The 21,265-nt window shown below is 47.4% G+C and overlaps 1 protein-coding gene and 1 pseudogene across 4 annotated transcripts in view; one reads left to right on the top strand and one right to left on the bottom strand.

Moving 5' to 3' along the window:
• LOC146010016 (uncharacterized) overlaps positions 1-20,974 on the bottom strand; it is a 49,718-nt pseudogene extending 28,744 nt beyond the window's left edge. The window contains exons 1-4 of the transcript XR_014444715.1: positions 20,723-20,974; positions 19,283-19,382; positions 17,049-17,146; positions 16,808-16,955 (exon numbers count right to left, since the gene is read on the bottom strand). The product of XR_014444715.1 is annotated as an uncharacterized LOC146010016 (transcript). The remainder of the gene's footprint in view (positions 1-16,807; positions 16,956-17,048; positions 17,147-19,282; positions 19,383-20,722) is intronic.
• The window catches only part of LOC146010005 (uncharacterized), a 730,148-nt gene that overhangs the window by 320,851 nt on the left and 388,032 nt on the right, over positions 1-21,265 (top strand). The window lies entirely within an intron of this gene.

Here is a 21,265-nt window from a genome sequence, read left to right as displayed (position 1 = left end):
GATCCTAGCAAAAAACACAGAAGAGGGTGGGAAATCATAGGCTGCCATGAAGTATTCTGAAGAAAAGGCATTATTGTAAGTATAATCCGCTATTTACGTCTTCCTACTTCATGGAAGCCATAACATTGGGACATACCAAAGCATATTAACAGGTTGGCTACAATACCTCAGGCCATTACATGGCTCAGAATACGCTCTCCGAAATGTTTCCAATTCACATCCAGGGCGCAATGTTTCATAAATGTATGCATCAAAGACCATGTTGCTGCCACACAGATCTCCTTGACGGATACCCTCGGCCTCTTTTGCCCAGGACACTGCCATTGCTCTCGTAAAATGTGCTTTAATCATACGGAACTTCTCTTCCCACTTTCTTGTATGCAAATGATATAATTTCCTTTACCCATCTGGAAATGGTCTGCTTCGATGGACACAATCCTTTCTTGCCTCCCATCGGAATGACAAAGAAAGACTTGGTTTTCCTGAAACGCTCAACTCTTTTCAAATAAATAGAAACAGCTCTAACAATATATAAAGTATGTAATCTTTCTTCCCCTGAATTCTTTGGTTCTGGATAAAAAGATGGCAGAATTATTTCTTGATTGATATGAAAAGAGGACACCACTTTTGGAAGAAATAGAGGATTAGTTTATATGTACCAATCTATCTGGAAAGAATTTCAGGTAAGGTTCCTGGGCCCATAGCGCCTGAAGCTCACTAACTCTTTTAGCCAAAATGACTGCAACCAGGAAAACAATTTTCCATGTTAGGAAATTCAACTTGATCCTATCCAACGGCTCAAACGGTGGTGACATAAGGACATTTAATACCAAGTTGAGGTCCCATTGGGGAACAATTGAGCTGACTTGAGGCCTCATCCTGTTAATAGCCTGACAGAACCTATATGAGTTCATTGTCTGACAATCTTTTATCCAAGAATACACTAAGAGTTAAGATATGCACTTTAAGCGTGGCTACCACCAATCCTTTTGAGAATCCATCACATAAAAACTGCAAAATATGTGGAATACCAGCCGTAGGGGCATGACATTTATCTTCTGTCCATCTGGAAAAAAATTCCCAAATTCTATAGTAAGCTTTTGAAGATACCTTTTTCCTGGCTTGTAATAGAACCTTCACTACCTTTGGTGACAACCCTTTGTTCTTTAATATTCTCCGCTCAACTTCCAAGCCGTTAAATTTAGTTTTTGAGGATCCGCGCAACGGAGCAGCCCCTGATGTATCATCCTTGGATGAACTGGCAATTGCATTGGATACTCCACTGTCATTGTCTGCATGAGAGGAAACCACGGTCTTCGTGGCCAATATGGAAGTAGAATTACCACCTGGGCTTTCTCTTCTCTGAACTTTTTGAGAACTCTGGGAATTAGAGCAAATTGAGGAAATATGTATGCTAGATTGAAATCCCATCTCTGGGACAGAGCATATACTCCTGCGGACCCCTAGATTCTGTCCTTTGAGAAGAATTGTGGAAGCTTCGTGTTGCAGGAAGATGCCATCAGATCTATTTCTGGCGTGCCGAACCTCCTGATTACTTGATGGAACAAGGATTTCTCCAGTTCCTATTCTCCCGGAAAAACTTGGTTTCTGCTTAAGAAATCTGCTATAAAGTTGTCCTTTCCCGGAACGTAGAAGGCTGATAGAGACTTTAGAAGACCTTCTGCGCAAGTCATTATATTTTCCATCTCTTTTAGGAGTACTCGGCTTCTTGTACCCCCTTGTTTGTTTATGCACGTGACCGTGGCTACATTTTCTGAAAATATTCTTAGATGGGAGTTTGTGTGGAATCAACGTATTGCTAGCCATACTGTTCTTAATTCTCTTTGATTGGACGACATTTGACTTTCTATTAGAGACCAAATTACTTGACAGGATTTTGTCTGCATACGAGCCCCCATCTGAACGAACTTGCATCTGTCGTGAGAATTAGAAATTGCAGATTTTATAAAGATGTAGCCCTCAGAGGCAAGCCCTCGCTGGCCCACCAATTTGGGGACTCTTTTACTCCTTGCAAAACTTTCACCCAATAGGAAATTGGTTTCAGGGCATATTTTATCATTTCCATCTGAAATGGACGCATCCTTCATCTCGCCCACGGCACTATGTCTATAGTTGAAGACATCATCCCTAACAGATTTGATGCCGTTCTTAACTGTATCTGATCTTGAGACTGCACCAAGGAGATCAACGTTTTAATTTTTTTCGCATCTTTCCTTGGACAATGAAATCTGGAATTTTCTTGAATCCAAGACTACTAGAAACTGAACCATCTGCACTGGATCTAGATGACTTTTCTTCCAGCTGATTAACCAGCCATGGTCTTGCAGACATAGCATTACACTTTCTGCTGCCGCTGAAGCCTCTTCTTTCGAGCTTCCTGTGATCAGTAAATTGTCTAGGAAGGCCCATACTGCTATACCTCTATTCCTGAGATATGTCACCAGTACTTTGGTAAACACCCTTGGGGTGTAATTAAGACGTAAGACCAAATCGGAGGCAGGTGAATTGGAAATGAGCCCCCCTTATGCAAAACTGAGGTATTTTCTGTCTGTAATTCTTATCGAAATGTGGAAATATGCATCTTTCAGATCGACTGAGACTAAATTATCTTCCTTCTTTTTTCCTAAGAGAATGGTTTTCATTGTCTCCATATGGAATTTCCTCTTCCATATCTTTCTGATTAAATCTCAGATCTTGGAACTCTTCAGATCTTGGAACTCTTTCCACTGCCTTGGAATTGACCAGCTCCCTTACACTCTGATCCAGAGCTAAACTTTCTTCCAGAAACATTGGAATTTTTTAAATTAAAAATCTGTTTACAGTTGGCTTGACCACACTAACTGGTAACCGAGGGTCACTACTTCCAGTGCCCACATGTCCTGAATTGTGTGGGCCAAGGTTGTTGCAAACTTCCTGAGTCTTCCTGCCACTGGACCCGTTACCCCGGTTTGAACACGTCACTATCTTTGGGACCCTCTTCTCCCAGATTGGTAAAAAAAGTGCCCTTGGTTCGGAAGAGTATCTATCCCTAAACAGACGCCCTGGTCTGTAACTTCTCGCTTGTCTGGAAGAATATTCAGGGAGTTCACCCCTCTTGTCTTGTGGCAGTCTGACTGATATACCACTAGAAACTTTTTGTATAACGGCATCTAGTTTTCCTCCAAACAAACATGCACCTTCAAATGGCAAGGTTACCAGTCGGTTTTTAGAATGAGTATCTGCCGCCCAGGCTTTCACCCATAAAGCTCTTCTAGCTAGAATACCAGATGTCATTGATTTTGCAGACAAATCCAACATATCTAGAGAGGCCTCAGACATGTGGTCAAAGGCCACTAGAATAGAATCCAGATTTTTACTAATCTGCTCTCTAGAGACTCTCTCACGAACATCCTCCTGTAAGGACGAACACCATAATCGGAGTGCTCTGGATACAGAGGCAATAGCTACGCCAGATTTGAATGCTATAGAACTAGAAATGTGAAGCCTCTTGAATGCACTCTCCATCTTCTTCTCCATAGCGTCCTTAAGGGATGCCCCATCTTGTACAGGAATGGTAGCTTTTGTAGTAATTTTGGCTACCGCCGCATCAACTTTAGGGATAGAGCACCACTTGCGAAACTCCTCATCTTGAATGGGGTACATCCTATCCACTCTTTTGAAGCTGCCAACATATTTATCTGCATTAATCCATTCCTTTACTACTTTGTGTACAGGAAAGCATCTACCCTTTTTTGACCTGTCTTCAAACAAGGTATCTTTAACCGCCTCTTTATAATTGATCGTTTTATACAACTTCTTTAAAACCATTTAAACCAAATCAAGCTTAAATGAATGGTCTTCTCCCAGAATCTCTCCTGACTCAGTATCAGAAAGAGACCCGTCATCTTCAGACATACATACTTGGGAATAGGTATCCAGGTCATGATCAATACTGGTTTGAGATCTAGACCTCCTTCCACTGTTAGGAAATTCCTCCTTAGAAAGGAAAGTCTTTTTCATCCAATTCATTAAATCAGATGTTTGTAAGGGTGCATCCAATCCAGGATTAATATCCTTAGAACAGTCCTTGCAGACATTCTCTTCCTCTATAGCCGTAAACACTGTATCACATGAGAGGCAAGTGTTAGATGAATGTTTTTTTCTTAGGGCCGGGCGGCACACTAAAATAAAAACAATAAAAGAAAAACTACCTAACTGAAATAAGGCACAATAAGTAAAAACCCAGTCCTCAGAGAGGACCTACCTGGACAGCAGAGTATTACTCTTAGCAACAAAGGCATCTTCCCTTTCCACCGACATGTCTCACGACTGCAGCTACAAACAACTCCCACGTTCCTAAATAGCACACAGGACGCCACCGCGCACCCGGAAGGGCGTCATGTGGAACGCATGCAGCTGCTGAGTGACCCACACATATTCGGACACACAGTTCTCCGTCGCGCCGGAAGTGCGTCACGTGGAGTGCAGGACGCTGCTGCGTGCAATGTAAGGCCTCCCGCCCGACGTTACCTGACGTACATCCGGAAATGCCCGGCACACGTGTCCAGCTCCTGCATGCCTCTCCCGGCCGTCCTCCGCTCCACTACCATCCAGGTAGAATGAAGGAGGGACACTGCAGCACAGGTTCCAATCCAAGTCCAACCTCTGGCCAGGGCTGACAAACTGGGTAAGGCGCCGCCAACCCCATCTACCGTCCAGCCACAGCAGCAACTTGCCTACCGTGAGTAAAAACAACAAACCTATACCTAGCTCTCCAGAGGAGACAGGAAAAAGACTGAGGGTAACTGGGTGGAGCATGCTTATATAAGTGGTGAACAGTGGCGGATTTTACCTATGGGCTGCAGGGCTGCAGCCCCCCCAGGTAAAATCCGCCACTGTAGTGAAGCCAGATGCAGCCTGTGAGACTGCACTGGCTTCACTGTGACTGGCAGTGACTTCCTATTGGAAGTTCGACCTGCCAGTCACAAAGGCAGTCCCATTGGGAAGTGTTACCTATATAGGTACTGTGCACGTGCTGGTCTCGGTGCCTGTAACTTACATTGTACAGGCGCTGGGACCAAGATTGCTTCTATGGGCTGTTGCCCAAGCAACAATTTGGCTGCATGCACGGTACAAGTGTGTACTGCGCATGCGCCAGTCCCGGCGCCTGTCACTCATCACAGCACAGGCACCGGGACCAGAACGGGAAAGGAGGCCCCCCTCCCCAATAAGGTACGAGCCGCCGCTGGGTGAGGGCAGATCCTAGGCAAAAAATGTACCTGTCTAGAAGGAGGAGGAGGGGTTAAAACCCAATGGTATGGCTGCCATGAAGTAGGAAGAAGTAAAAGGATTTTTCTAAGAACTTACCTTTCGGATCCTTTTCGCTGAGTCCATCCTGGTGACACAGAGATCCCTCCCTTGGATTGTGCATATTAATATGTTCAGGCAGTGTACTGAGTAATGTATCCTAGTGGGCTCTTGAAGATGTACTGAGGTCTTCTGGGATGCCTTGGACCTGACTACATCCCATGGTTACCAGGGATATTATATCAGTATGATGACCGCCCAGCAGCACAGAATCTGCGGCACCCTATACATACTGTAACCAGGGATATATATATCTGTATGATGACCGCCCAGCAGCACAGAATCTGTGGCACCCTATACATACTGTAACCAGGGATATTATATCTGTATGATGACCGCCCAGCAGCACAGAATCTGTGGCACCCTATACATACTGTAACCAGGGATATTATATCTGTATGATGACAGCCCAGCAGCACAGAATCTGTGGCACCCTATACATACTGTAACCAGGGATATTATATAAGTATGATGACCGCCCGGCAGCACAGAATCTGTGGCCCCCTATACATACTGTAACCAGGGATATTATATCTGTATGACGACCGCCCAGCAGCACAGAATCTGTGGCCCCCTATACATACTGTAACCAGGGAGATTATATCTGTATGATGACCGCCAAGCAGCACAGAATCTGTGGCACCCTATACATACTGTAACCAGGGATATTATATCTGTATGATGACCGCCCAGCAGCACAGAATCTGTGGCCCCCTATACATACTGTAACCAGGGATATTATATCTGTATGATGACCGCCCAGCAGCACGGAATCTGTGGCCCCCTATACATACTGTAACCAGGGATATTATATCTGTATGATGACCGCCCAGCAGCACAGAATCTGTGGCACCCTATACATACTGTAACCGGGGATATTATATCTGTATGATGACCGCCCAGCAGCACAGAATCTGTGGCACCCTATACATACTGTAACCAGGGATATTATATCTGTATGATGACCGCCCAGCAGCACAGAATCTGTGGCACCCTATACATACTGTAACCAGGGATATTATATCTGCATGATGACCGCCCAGCAGCACAGAATCTGCGGCACCCTATACATACTGTAACCGGGGATATTATATCTGTATGATGACCGCCCAGCAGCACAGAATCTGTGGCACCCTATACATACTGTAACCAGGGATATTATATCTGTATGATGACCGCCCAGCAGCACAGAATCTGTGGCACCCTATACATACTGTAACCGGGGATATTATATCTGTATGATGACCGCCCAGCAGCACAGGATCTGTGGCACCCTATACATACTGTAACCAGGGATATTATATCTGTATGATGACCGCCCAGCAGCACAGAATCTGTGGCTCCCTATACATACTGTAACCAGGGATATTATATCTGTATGATGACCGCCCAGCAGCACAGGATCTGTGGCACCCTATACATACTGTAACCAGGGATATTATATCTGTATGATGACTGCCCAGCAGCACAGAATCTGTGGCTCCCTATACATACTCTAACCCGGGATATTATATCTGCATTATAACTGCCCAGCAGCACAGAATCTGTGGCACCCTATACATACTGTAACCAGGGATATTATATCTGTATGATGACCGCCCAGCAGCACAGAATCTGTGGCACCCTATACATACTCTAACCCGGGATATTATATCTGCATTATAACTGCCCAGCAGCACAGAATCTGTGGCACCCTATACATACTGTAACCAGGGATATTATATCTGTATGATGACCGCCCAGCAGCACAGAATCTGTGGCACCCTATACATACTGTAACCAGGGATATTATATCTGTATGATGACCGCCCGGCAGCACAGGATCTGTGGCACCCTATACATACTGTAACCAGGGGTATTATATCTGTATGATGACCGCCCAGCAGCACGGAATCTGTGGCACCCTATACATACTGTAACCAGGGATATTATATCTGTATGATGACCGCCCAGCAGCACAGAATCTGTGGCACCCTATACATACTGTAACCAGGGATATTATATCTGTATGATGACTGCACGGCAGCACAGAATCTGTGGCACCCTATACATACTCTAACCCGGGATATTATATCTGCATTATAACTGCCCAGCAGCACAGAATCTTTGGCACCCTATACATACTGTAACCAGGGATATTATATCTGTATGATGACCGCCCAGCAGCACAGAATCTGTGGCACCCTATACATACTGTAACCAGGGATATTATATCTGTATGATGACCGGCCAGCAGCACAGAATCTGTGGCACCCTATACATACTGTAACCAGGTATATTATATCTGTATGATGACCGCCCAGCAGCACAGAATCTGTGGCACCCTATACATACTGTAACCAGGGGTATTATATCTGTATGATGACCGCCCAGCAGCACGGAATCTGTGGCACCCTATACATACTGTAACCAGGGATATTATATCTGTATGATGACCGCCAAGCAGCACGGAATCTGTGGCACCCTATACATACTGTAACCAGGGATATTATATTTGTATGATGACCGCCAAGCAGCACGGAATCTGTGGCACCCTATACATACTGTAACCAGGGATATTATATCTGTATGAAGACCGCCCAGCAGCACAGAATCTGTGGCACCCTATACATACTGTAACCAGGGATATTATATCTGTATGATGACCGCCCAGTAGCACAGAATCTGTGGCACCCTATACATACAGTAACCAGGGATATTATATATGTATGATGACCGCCAAGCAGCACGGAATCTGTGGCACCCTATACATACAGTAACCAGGGATATTATATCTGTATGATGACAGCCCAGCAGCACAGAATCTGTGGCACCCGATACATACTGTAACCAGGGATATTATATCTGTATGATGACCACCCAACAGCACAGAATCTGTGGCACCCTATACATACTGTAACCAGGGATATTATATCTGTATGATGACCGCCCAGCAGCACAGAATCTGTGGCACCCTATACATACTGTAACCAGGGATATTATATCTGTATGATGACCGCCCAGCAGCACAGAATCTGTGGCACCCTATACATACTGTAACCAGGGATATTATATCTGTATGATGACCGCCCAGCAGCACAGGATCTGTGGCACCCTATACATACTGTAACCAGGGATATTATATCTGTATGATGACCGCCCAGCAGCACAGAATCTGTGGCACCCTATACATACTGTAACCAGGGATATTATATCTGTATGATGACAGCCCAGCAGCACAGAATCTGTGGCACCCTATACATACTGTAACCGGGGATATTATATCTGTATAATGACCGCCCAGCAGCACAGAATCTGTGGCCCCCTATACATACTTTAACCAGGGATATTATATCTGTATGATGACTGCCCAGCAGCACAGAATCTGCGGCACCCTATACATACTGTAACCAGGGATATTATATCTGTATGATGACCACACAGCGGCACAGAATCTGTGGCACCCTATACATACAGTAACCGGGGATATTATATCTGTATGATGACCGCCCAGCAGCACAGAATCTGTGGCACCCTATACATACTGTAACCAGGGATATTATATCTGTATGATGACCGCCCGGCAGCACAGGATCTGTGGCCCCCTATACATACTGTAACCAGGGATATTATATCTGTATGATGACCGCCCAGCAGCACAGAATCTGTGGCACCCTATACATACTGTAACCAGGGATATTATATCTGTATGATGACCGCCCAGCAGCACAGAATCTGTGGCACCCTATACATACTGTAACCAGGGATATTATATAAGTATGATGACCGCCCGGCAGCACAGAATCTGTGGCCCCCTATACATACTGTAACCAGGGATATTATATAAGTATGATGACCGCCCGGCAGCACAGAATCTGTGGCCCCCTATACATACTGTAACCAGGGATATTATATCTGTATGACGACCGCCCAGCAGCACAGAATCTGTGGCCCCCTATACATACTGTAACCAGGGAGATTATATCTGTATGATGACCGCCAAGCAGCACAGAATCTGTGGCACCCTATACATACTGTAACCAGGGATATTATATCTGTATGATGACCGCCCAGCAGCACAGAATCTGTGGCCCCCTATACATACTGTAACCAGGGATATTATATCTGTATGATGACCGCCCAGCAGCACGGAATCTGTGGCCCCCTATACATACTGTAACCAGGGATATTATATCTGTATGATGACCGCCCAGCAGCACAGAATCTGTGGCACCCTATACATACTGTAACCGGGGATATTATATCTGTATGATGACCGCCCAGCAGCACAGAATCTGTGGCACCCTATACATACTGTAACCAGGGATATTATATCTGTATGATGACCGCCCAGCAGCACAGAATCTGTGGCACCCTATACATACTGTAACCAGGGATATTATATCTGCATGATGACCGCCCAGCAGCACAGAATCTGCAACACCCTATACATTCTGTAACCGGGGATATTATATCTGTATGATGACCGCCCAGCAGCACAGAATCTGTGGCACCCTATACATACTGTAACCAGGGATATTATATCTGTATGATGACCGCCCAGCAGCACAGAATCTGTGGCACCCTATACATACTGTAACCGGGGATATTATATCTGTATGATGACCGCCCAGCAGCACAGGATCTGTGGCACCCTATACATACTGTAACCAGGGATATTATATCTGTATGATGACCGCCCAGCAGCACAGAATCTGTGGCTCCCTATACATACTGTAACCAGGGATATTATATCTGTATGATGACCGCCCAGCAGCACAGGATCTGTGGCACCCTATACATACTGTAACCAGGGATATTATATCTGTATGATGACTGCCCAGCAGCACAGAATCTGTGGCTCCCTATACATACTCTAACCCGGGATATTATATCTGCATTATAACTGCCCAGCAGCACAGAATCTGTGGCACCCTATACATACTGTAACCAGGGATATTATATCTGTATGATGACCGCCCAGCAGCACAGAATCTGTGGCACCCTATACATACTCTAACCCGGGATATTATATCTGCATTATAACTGCCCAGCAGCACAGAATCTGTGGCACCCTATACATACTGTAACCAGGGATATTATATCTGTATGATGACCGCCCAGCAGCACAGAATCTGTGGCACCCTATACATACTGTAACCAGGGATATTATATCTGTATGATGACCGCCCGGCAGCACAGGATCTGTGGCACCCTATACATACTGTAACCAGGGGTATTATATCTGTATGATGACCGCCCAGCAGCACTGAATCTGTGGCACCCTATACATACTGTAACCAGGGATATTATATCTGTATGATGACCGCCCAGCAGCACAGAATCTGTGGCACCCTATACATACTGTAACCAGGGATATTATATCTGTATGATGACTGCACGGCAGCACAGAATCTGTGGCACCCTATACATACTCTAACCCGGGATATTATATCTGCATTATAACTGCCCAGCAGCACAGAATCTGTGGCACCCTATACATACTGTAACCAGGGATATTATATCTGTATGATGACCGCCCAGCAGCACAGAATCTGTGGCACCCTATACATACTGTAACCAGGGATATTATATCTGTATGATGACCGGCCAGCAGCACAGAATCTGTGGCACCCTATACATACTGTAACCAGGGATATTATATCTGTATGATGACCGCCCAGCAGCACAGAATCTGTGGCACCCTATACACACTGTAACCAGGGGTATTATATCTGTATGATGACCGCCCAGCAGCACGGAATCTGTGGCACCCTATACATACTGTAACCAGGGATATTATATCTGTATGATGACCGCCAAGCAGCACGGAATCTGTGGCACCCTATACATACTGTAACCAGGGATATTATATTTGTATGATGACCGCCAAGCAGCACGGAATCTGTGGCACCCTATACATACTGTAACCAGGGATATTATATCTGTATGAAGACCGCCCAGCAGCACAGAATCTGTGGCACCCTATACATACTGTAACCAGGGATATTATATCTGTATGATGACCGCCCAGTAGCACAGAATCTGTGGCACCCTATACATACAGTAACCAGGGATATTATATATGTATGATGACCGCCAAGCAGCACGGAATCTGTGGCACCCTATACATACAGTAACCAGGGATATTATATCTGTATGATGACCGCCCAGCAGCACAGAATCTGTGGCACCCGATACATACTGTAACCAGGGATATTATATCTGTATGATGACCACCCAACAGCACAGAATCTGTGGCACCCTATACATACTGTAACCAGGGATATGATATCTGTATGATGACCGCCCAGCAGCACAGAATCTGTGGCACCCTATACATACTGTAACCAGGGATATTATATCTGTATGATGACCGCCCAGCAGCACAGAATCTGTGGCACCCTATACATACTGTAACCAGGGATATTATATCTGTATGATGACCGCCCAGCAGCACAGGATCTGTGGCACCCTATACATACTGTAACCAGGGATATTATATCTGTATGATGACCGCCCAGCAGCACAGAATCTGTGGCACCCTATACATACTGTAACCAGGGATATTATATCTGTATGATGACAGCCCAGCAGCACAGAATCTGTGGCACCCTATACATACTGTAACCGGGGATATTATATCTGTATAATGACCGCCCAGCAGCACAGAATCTGTGGCCCCCTATACATACTTTAACCAGGGATATTATATCTGTATGATGACTGCCCAGCAGCACAGAATCTGCGGCACCCTATACATACTGTAACCAGGGATATTATATCTGTATGATGACCACACAGCGGCACAGAATCTGTGGCACCCTATACATACTGTAACCAGGGATATTATATCTGTATGATGACCGCCCGGCAGCACAGGATCTGTGGCCCCCTATACATACTGTAACCAGGGATATTATATCTGTATGATGACCGCCCAGCAGCACAGAATCTGTGGCACCCTATACATACTGTAACCAGGGATATTATATCTGTATGATGACCGCCCAGCAGCACAGAATCTGTGGCACCTTATACATACTGTAACCAGGGATATTATATCTGTATGATGACCGCCCAGCAGCACAGAATCTGTGGCACCCTATACATACTGTAACCAGGGATATTATATCTGTATGATGACCGCCCGGCAGCACAGAATCTGTGGCCCCCTATACATACTGTAACCAGGGATATTATATCTGTATGATGACCGCCCGGCAGCACAGAATCTGTGGCACCCTATACATACTGTAACCAGGGATATTATATCTGTATGATGACCGCCCGGCAGCACAGGATCTGTGGCACCGTATACATACTGTAACCAGGGATATTATATCTGTATGATGATCGCCCGGCAGCACAGAATCTGTGGCCCCCTATACATACTGTAACCAGGGATATTATATCTGTATGAAGACCGCCCAGCAGCACAGAATCAAAACAGAAAAAAAAAAAAACAGCGTGGGGTCCCCCCCACAGCCTTAACCAGCACCAGGCTGAAGGAGCCGGGGCCGGTAATTAAAAATCAGGGAACCCGACAAATAGGGGTTCCCCGATTTTTAACAACCAGCCCCAGGCTCCAGGTCCGGGGCTGGTTCCCAAAATACGGGGGACAAAATGACTAGGGGTCCCCCGTATTTCAAGAACTAGCCCCAGGCCAAACCAGCCAGCAGGGTAATGTCACAGCCGGGGGGACACTTATTATATAAGGTCCAGTGGCCAAAACATTAACTCTACCGACCAGTCAGCCTGGCCAGGGGCCCTGGGGGAGTGGGGACCCCCTCAATAAAGGGGTCCCCCCCCCTCCAGGACTTACCTGACCAGGCTGAAGCCTGGTGCTGTCCTCGATGCCCCTGGGCGGTGGGCATCGAGCTGATAGTGGTGTAAAAAATAGAATAATCTATTGTCTAATACTGGGGCACTATGAGTCCCAGCAAGCCTCCCCCGCAAGCTGGGACTTGGAGAACCACAAGTCCCAGCCTGCGGGGCATTAAAGGGCCCGCTGGGTCTTGTAGTTTCACAGTATTAAAAATAGTAAAATAAAACACACTGACACACACTTAAAATAAAACTTTAATACATCCAAAGCCCTTACATACTGATACTTACCTATCTTCTTCCCGTAGGTAGCCCTGGTCCTGATGTCCTGTGTCGTCTTCTGGTCCATGTCGACGTCGCTGTCCATGTCGGCGATGGCGTCGGCGTCCGGAGTCTGACTAAATCCATGTGGGAACCTATGGAAGGAAACCATACTCACCTGTCCCAGCGTGACGTAGTCCAGGTAAGGGTCTTTGCAAAAAAACAAACCGACACCCCGAAACCAGATGGACAGCTGAGCCGCACGGTGTTTGTGTACATCGTGCGGCTCCGCCTCCCGAATGCCGCTATTGGCCGCCTTGCGGCCTAGCGGCTCCTGATTGGCCGCTAGGCCGCAAGGCGGCCAATAGTGGCATTCGGGAGGCGGAGCTGCACAATGTACACAAACACCGTGCGGCTCTCTGCTGTCCGGTCTGGTTTCGCGTGTCGGTTTGTTTTTTTGCAAAGACCCTTACCTGGACTACGTCACGCTGGGACAGGTGAGTATGGTTTCCTTCCATAGGTTCCCACATGGATTTAGTCAGACTCCGGACGCCGACGCCATCGCCGACATGGACAGCGACGTCGACATGGACCAGAAGACGACACAGGACATCAGGACCAGGGCTACCTACGGGAAGAAGATAGGTAAGTATCAGTATGTAAGGGCTTTGGATGTATTAAAGTTTTATTTTAAGTGTGTGTCAGTGTGTTTTATTTTACTATTTTTAATACTGTGGAACTACAAGACCCAGCGGGCCCTTTAATGCCCCGCAGGCTGGGACTTGTGGTTCTCCAAGTCCCAGCTTGCGGAGGAGGCTTGCTGGGACTCATAGTGCCCCAGTATTAGACAATAGATTATTCTAATTTTTACACCACTATCAGCTCGATGCCCACCGCCCAGGGGCATCGAGGACAGCACCAGGCTTCAGCCTGGTCAGGTAAGTCCTAGAGGGGGACCCCTTTATTGGGGGGGTCCCCACTCCCCCAGGGCCCCTGGCCAGGCTGACTGGTCGGTAGGGTTAATGTTTTGGCCGGGGGGACTTGTATAAAAAGTCTCCCCCCGGCTGTGACATTACCCTGCTGGCTGGTTTGGCCTGGGGCTGGTTCTTAAAATACGGGGGACCCCTAGTCATTTTGTCCCCCGTATTTTGGGAACCAGCCCCGGACCTGGAGCCTGGGGCTGGTTGTTAAAAATCGTGGAACCCCTATTTGTCGGGTTCCCTGATTTTTAATTACCGGCCCCGGCTCCGTCAGCCTGGTGCTGGTTACAGCTGTGGGGGGGGACCCCACGCTGGTTTTTTTTTTTATATTTATTTCAATTTTTTTACACTAAAGCCTGCATGGATCTGACTGATCCGTGCAGGCTTAAAGCAAATACGACAGGACAATCAAGGTGTATTTTCCTGTCGTATTTGCGTGGGTGTTTCACACCACTTAGCAGCCGTATTATCAGTACGGCTGGTTAGTACATCAGGAACCACCATTCTTTTGAATGGTGATTTCTGTCGTATTCTATCGATGGTGTAGACATTCGTATTTGTAAATACAAATACGAATGTCCCATCATTAGGAATACGAATTGTTGTATTTTCGGGATTGTAAATCCCAAAAATACAAATGTGTAAAAAAATAGGTGTATTTCTGCCTACGAATACACCTATTTTTTACGAATCCATTTTGGTAAATTTCCCCCCTTATATCTGCATGATGAGGGTGCGGTATAAGAGGCTGCTGTAGTGACAGAGGAGGGTGCAGGATAAGAGGCCGCTGTAGTGACAGAGGAGGGTGCGGGATAAGAGGCCGCTGTAGTGACAGAGCAGGGTGCGGGATAAGAGGCCGCTGTAGTGACAGAGGAGGGTGCAGGATAAGAGGCTGATGTAGTGACAGAGGAGGGTGCGGGATAAGAGGCTGCTGTAGTGACAGAGAAGGGTGCAGGATAAGAGGCTGCTGTAGTGACAGAGGAGGGTGCAGGATAAGAGGCCGCTGTAGTGACAGAGCAGGGTGCGGGATAAGAGGCCGCTGTAGTGACAGAGCAGGGTGCGGGATAAGAGGCCGCTGTAGTGACAGAGAAGGGTGCAGGATAAGAGGCTGCTGTAGTGACAGAGGAGGGTGCGGGATAAAAGGCCGCTGTAGTGACAGAGGAGGGTGCAGGATAAGAGGCCGCTGTACTGACAGAGGAGGGTGCAGGATAAGAGGCCGCTGTAGTGACAGAGGAGGGTGCAGGATAAGAGGCTGCTGTAGTGACAGAGAAGGGTGCGGGATAAGAGGCTGCTGTAGTGACAGAGGAGGGGGCAGGATAAGAGGCTGCTGTAGTGACAGAGGAGGGTGCGGGATAAGAGGCCGCTGTAGTGACACAGGAGGGTGCAGGATAAGAGGCTGCTGTAGTGACAGAGGAGGGTGCAGGATAAAAGGCTGCTGTAGTGACAGAGGAGGGTGCGGGATAAGAGGCTGCTGTAGTGACAGAGGAGGGTGCGGGATAAGAAGCTGCTGAAGTGACAGAGGAGGGTGCAGGATAAGAGGCCGCTGTAGTGACAGAGGAGGGTGCGGGATAAGAGGCCGCTGTAGTGACAGAAGAGGGTGCGGGATATGAGGCTGCTGTAGTGACAGAGGAGGGTGCGGGATAAGAGGCTGCTGTAGTGACAGAGGAGGGTGCGGGATAAGAGGCCGCTGTAGTGACAGAGGAGGGTGCGGGATAAGAGGCCGATGTAGTGACAGAGGAGGGTGCGGGATAAGAGGCCGCTGTAGTGACAGAGGAGGGTGCGGGATAAGAGGCCGCTGTAGTGACAGAGGAGGGTGCAGGATAAGAGGCCACTGTAGTGACAGAGGAGGGTGTTGGATAAGAGGCCGCTGTAGTGACAGAGGAGGGTGCAGGATAAGAGGCCGCTGTAGTGACAGAGGAGGGTGCAGGATAAGAGGCCGCTGTAGTGACAGAGGAGGGTGCGGGATAAGAGGCCGCTGTAGTGACAGAGGAGGGTGCAGGATAAGAGGCCGCTGTAGTGACAGAGGAGGGTGCGGGATAAGAGGCTGCTGTAGTGACAGAGGATGGTGCAGGATAAGAGGCTGCTGTAGTGACAGAGGAGGGTGTGGGATAAGAGGCTGCTGTAGTGACAGAGGAGGGTGCGGGATAAGAGGCCGCTGTAGTGACAGAGAAGGCTGCGGGATAAGAGGCCGCTGTAGTGACAGAGGAGGGTGTAGGATAAGAGGCTGCTGTAGTGACAGAGGAGGGTGCGGGATAAGAGGCTGCTGTAGTGACAGAGGAGGGTGCGGGATAAGAGGCTGCTGTAGTGACAGAGGAGGGTGCAGGATAAGAGGCTGCTGTAGTGACAGAATAAGGAGAATATGTGACTCTTTGTAATAAGTTATAATGACTCACCTGTGCTGATATCTGTAGGGATTTCCACCTCCTTACACTGCTGGTCACCTCTTACATCCATCTCTTCTCTCTCTGTATCTTCTACCTTAATATCAGTCACATCCGTCTCTTCTTCTCCTTCTACCTTAATATCAGTCAGGCCTCCACCCTAAATAACAACGGTAATATATTAGTGTATGAGACACACACAGCTTCTCTACAGATCATATAGTGAGAACTCACTGCGGTAAATCCCACCTACCTGATCCTCCTGTGGGGTCCTGTGAGTCTCCTCTGTACGGTGCTGGGAATACAGAGGACGGGGACATCTCTCTGGGGTATCTCTGTTACTGGGCCCATCTGTAGGAGACACACAGTGACTGAGGACATTGTATATATGTGATTATCCTGGGAATACAGAGGACGGGGACATCTTTCTGGGGTATCTCTGTTACTGGGCCCATCTGTAGGAGACACGCAGTGACTGAGTACATGGTATATATCTGATTATCCTGGGAATACAGAGGACGGGGACATCTCTCTGGGGTATCTCTGTTACGGGGCCCATCTGTAGGAGACACGCAGTGACTGAGGACATGGTATATATGTGATTATCCTGGGAATACAGAGGACTGGGACATCTCTCTGTGGTATTCCTGTTACTGGGCCCATCTGTAGGAGACACGCAGTGACTGAGGACATGGTATATATGTGATTATCCTGGGAATACAGAGGACGGGGACATCTCTCTGGGGTATCTCTGTTACTGGGCCCATCTGTAGGAGACACACAGTGACTGAGGACATTGTGTATATGTGATTATCCTGGGAATACAGAGGACGGGGACATCTCTCTGGGGTATCTCTGTTACTGGGCCCATCAGTAGGTGACACGCAGTGACTGAGGACATTGTATATATGTGATTATCCTGGGAATACAGAGGACGGGGACATCTCTCTGGGGTATCTCTGTTACTGGCCCCATCTGTAGGAGACACGCAGTGACTGAGGACATTGTATATATGTGATTATCCTGGGAATACAGAGGACGGGGACATCTCTCTGGGGTATCTCTGTTACTGGCCCCATCTGTAGGAGACACACAGTGACTGAGGACATTGTATATATGTGATTATCCTGGGAATACAGAGGATGGGGACATCTCTCTGGGGTATCTCTGTTACTGGGCCCATCTGTAGGAGACACACAGTGACTGAGGACATTGTATATATGTGATTATCCTGGGAATACAGAGGACGGGGACATCTCTCTGGGGTATCTCTGTTACTGGCCCCATCTGTAGGAGACACGCAGTGACTGAGGACATGGTATATATGTGATTATCCTGGGAATACAGAGGACGGGGACATCTCTCTGGGGTATCTCTGTTACTGGGCCCATCTGTAGGAGACACGCAGTGACTGAGGACATGGTGTATTTGTGATTATCCTGGGAATAATACAGAGGACGGGGACATCTCTCTGGGGTATTCCTGTTACTGGGCCCATCTGTAGGAGACACACAGTGACTGAGAACATGGTATACATGTGATTATCCTGGGAATACAGAGGACGAGGACATCTCTCTGGGGTATCTCTGTTACTGGGCCCATCTGTAGGAGACACGCAGTGACTGAGGACATGGTATATATGTGATTATCCTGGGAATAGAGAGGACGGGGACATCTCTCTGGGGGATCTCTGTTACTGGGCCCATCTGTAGGAGACACACAGTGACTGAGGACATGGTATATATGTGATTATCCTGGGAATACAGAGGACGGGGACATCTCTCTGGGGTATCTCCGTTACTGGCCCCATCTGTAGGAGACACACAGTGACTGAGGACATGGTATATATGTGATTATCCTGGGAATACAGAGGACGGGGACATCTCTCTGGGGTATCTCCGTTACTGGCCCCATCTGTAGGAGACACACAGTGACTGAGGACATGGTATATATGTGATTATCCTGGGAATATAGAGGACGGGGACATCTCTCTGGGGTATCCCTGTTACTGGGAGCATCTGTAGGAGACACGCAGTGACTGAGGACATTGTATATATGTGATTATCCTGGTAATACAGAGGACGGGGACATCTCTCTGTGGTATCCCTCTTACTGGGCCCATCTGTAGGAGACACGCAGTGACTGAGGACATTGTATATATGTGATTATCCTGGGAATACAGAGGACGGGGACATCTCTCTGGGGTATCTCTGGTACTGGGCCCATCTGTAGGAGACACGCAGTGACTGAGGACATGGTATATATGTGATTATCCTGGGAATACAGAGGACGGGGACATCTCTCTGTGGTATCCCTGTTACTGGGTCCATCTGTAGGAGACACACAGTGACTGAGGACATTGTATATATGTGATTATCCTGGGAATACAGAGGACGGGGAGATCTCTCTGGGGTATCTCTGTTACTGGACCATCTGTAAGAGACACGCAGTGACTAAGGACATGGTATATATGTGATTATTACTCACCTGTGCTGGTGTCTGTAGGGATTTCCTCCTCCTTACACTGCTGATCCATCTCTTTTTCTCCCTCTATATCCTCTACCGTAATATCACACAGATCTTCCCCCTAATTAAATATATAAAATCACACACATCTTACAGTCACTATGTATAAATGTAATCTCTCTCACCTTCTGCTTCTATTAGTTGGGGATTTATCTCTAAGTCCAGGCGACATGAAAATCTAATTAATAATACTACAGGAATCCAGCAAACATAAAACACATCACCCTTCTCCTATAACTTTACAAACCCTTTAATTGTGCAGGATGGAATGCAGACCCTGTAACAAACTAACCATCTAGGTTTTCTCTCTCTTAAACAACCTCACCCCTCTGGCAATAGCAGAAACATGGCTCACACATATCACACACTGCCTCGTCTGAAGCTGCCTCACCTCAAGCCCTCTCACACAGTGCTCTCCACCTCACTCACACCTCCAGGTTTGGAAGCAGACAAGGAGGTGGGGTTGGAATAGATCTTCACAATGGGCGATTTCAAGATCCCGATATTCTCCTTGTGTCTGCAAACTACTCTCTGTAACCTCTGCTCCTGGACAGTCCCTATGGACTGACTCATATAGACATTGTGGTGGTCACTGCCTGATTCTGTAGGCTAGGACTTATTTATGATCTCTAGAACAGACTTTTCTCACTCCCAGATCAGCACCTTATCACCTGCAAGGTCTCCTCCATTACTAGAACCTCTCTGCTGAAGAACCCTCATGTCAGCAGAATTCTGTGTGATTACACAACAACGTTCCCACCTCTCTGCCAAAGCTTCCCGGGTGATTAATTTTTGGAGCTGCAACCCTCCAAGATGGGAGAATACACCCAAAAGAAATAAGCCAAAGGAGAAGGGAAGTTATTCTTTTTTCAAAAAAAAATTTTCTTTGTCCTGAACAAGAGGGGGAGCCTAGCTGTCTATACTATACACTACCCCATATAAGCCATGGCTGGCCCAATAAAGCAGCACAACGCCTCCTTAGATGTACGCAAGATAGACAATCATTGGCGGCCATCTTGTACTCCTGACCTCCTTACATACACTGCCATCTACCACTGCTACCGATACGCCCCCGACACCACAAAGTAACACACTGCCATCTCTCACCTCAGGCATCGCTCAGCCCTCCCACATCCCCCTACTATCAGTGCCTACTTCCTACTGTGCTCCCTGTCCTCTCCATCCTGTACCCTCACATATCAGTCCATCCCTGTCTCCTGTGCTCATCCCAGCCTCACATATGGTCTCTCTATGCTGCTATAATCCCATCACTATGGGAGCATGCAGTGATTACTCCTATACTGAGAACACACAGATCTGATCCCAGCTCTCACAAGTTACTGCCCCATCTCTCACCTGATTTGCCTCCTAGTTGCCTACATTTCCCTAACACTTACTCACACGTGGTACCGGATCCTCATCAGCCTGGCTTTCCTGCCCAACACTCCGCAGAGACTGCACTTCCTCAGGTGAGGATGACTGGGATGGTAATTGCTCCCTTATACTCCCCAGGACCTCTCTGCTGCAGCGGATGCTGGTGACCTCTCTGTTCTCATACATACACTACATCGCCGAGGTCCTCAGGACACAGCCTGACCCTGGGCCCCATCCTGCTGATCTAGCATAAAGTGCTTCTCTGCATCCTCCCCGCTGCTGCCTTCTTCAGTTGGGGTCTCACAGGGCCCAATCCCAGGACCTCTGCTCTTCTCCATCTATAGTGTGTGCCATGGAAAACTGATCAGCTCCTGTGGATATCAGCATTATCCCTATGTGGATAATACACACGTTCTCTCTGGACCTGTCATCAGTGTTAGCCGCATTACTGAGGTTCTGCCATCTCATCCTGGCTGCACTATCACCAACACAATCCATAGATCGTCAGACATGTTCCCACCAGCCATTAGCCCACCAGCCTGGTCTCCTCCTATACAGGCTGTCACCACT

The sequence above is a fragment of the Crinia signifera genome, chromosome 6, assembly GCF_055691185.1.
Source record: "Crinia signifera chromosome 6, ASM5569118v1, whole genome shotgun sequence".
Lineage (NCBI taxonomy): Eukaryota > Metazoa > Chordata > Amphibia > Anura > Myobatrachidae > Crinia > Crinia signifera.
This window is presented reverse-complemented; position numbering and strand designations above follow the sequence as displayed.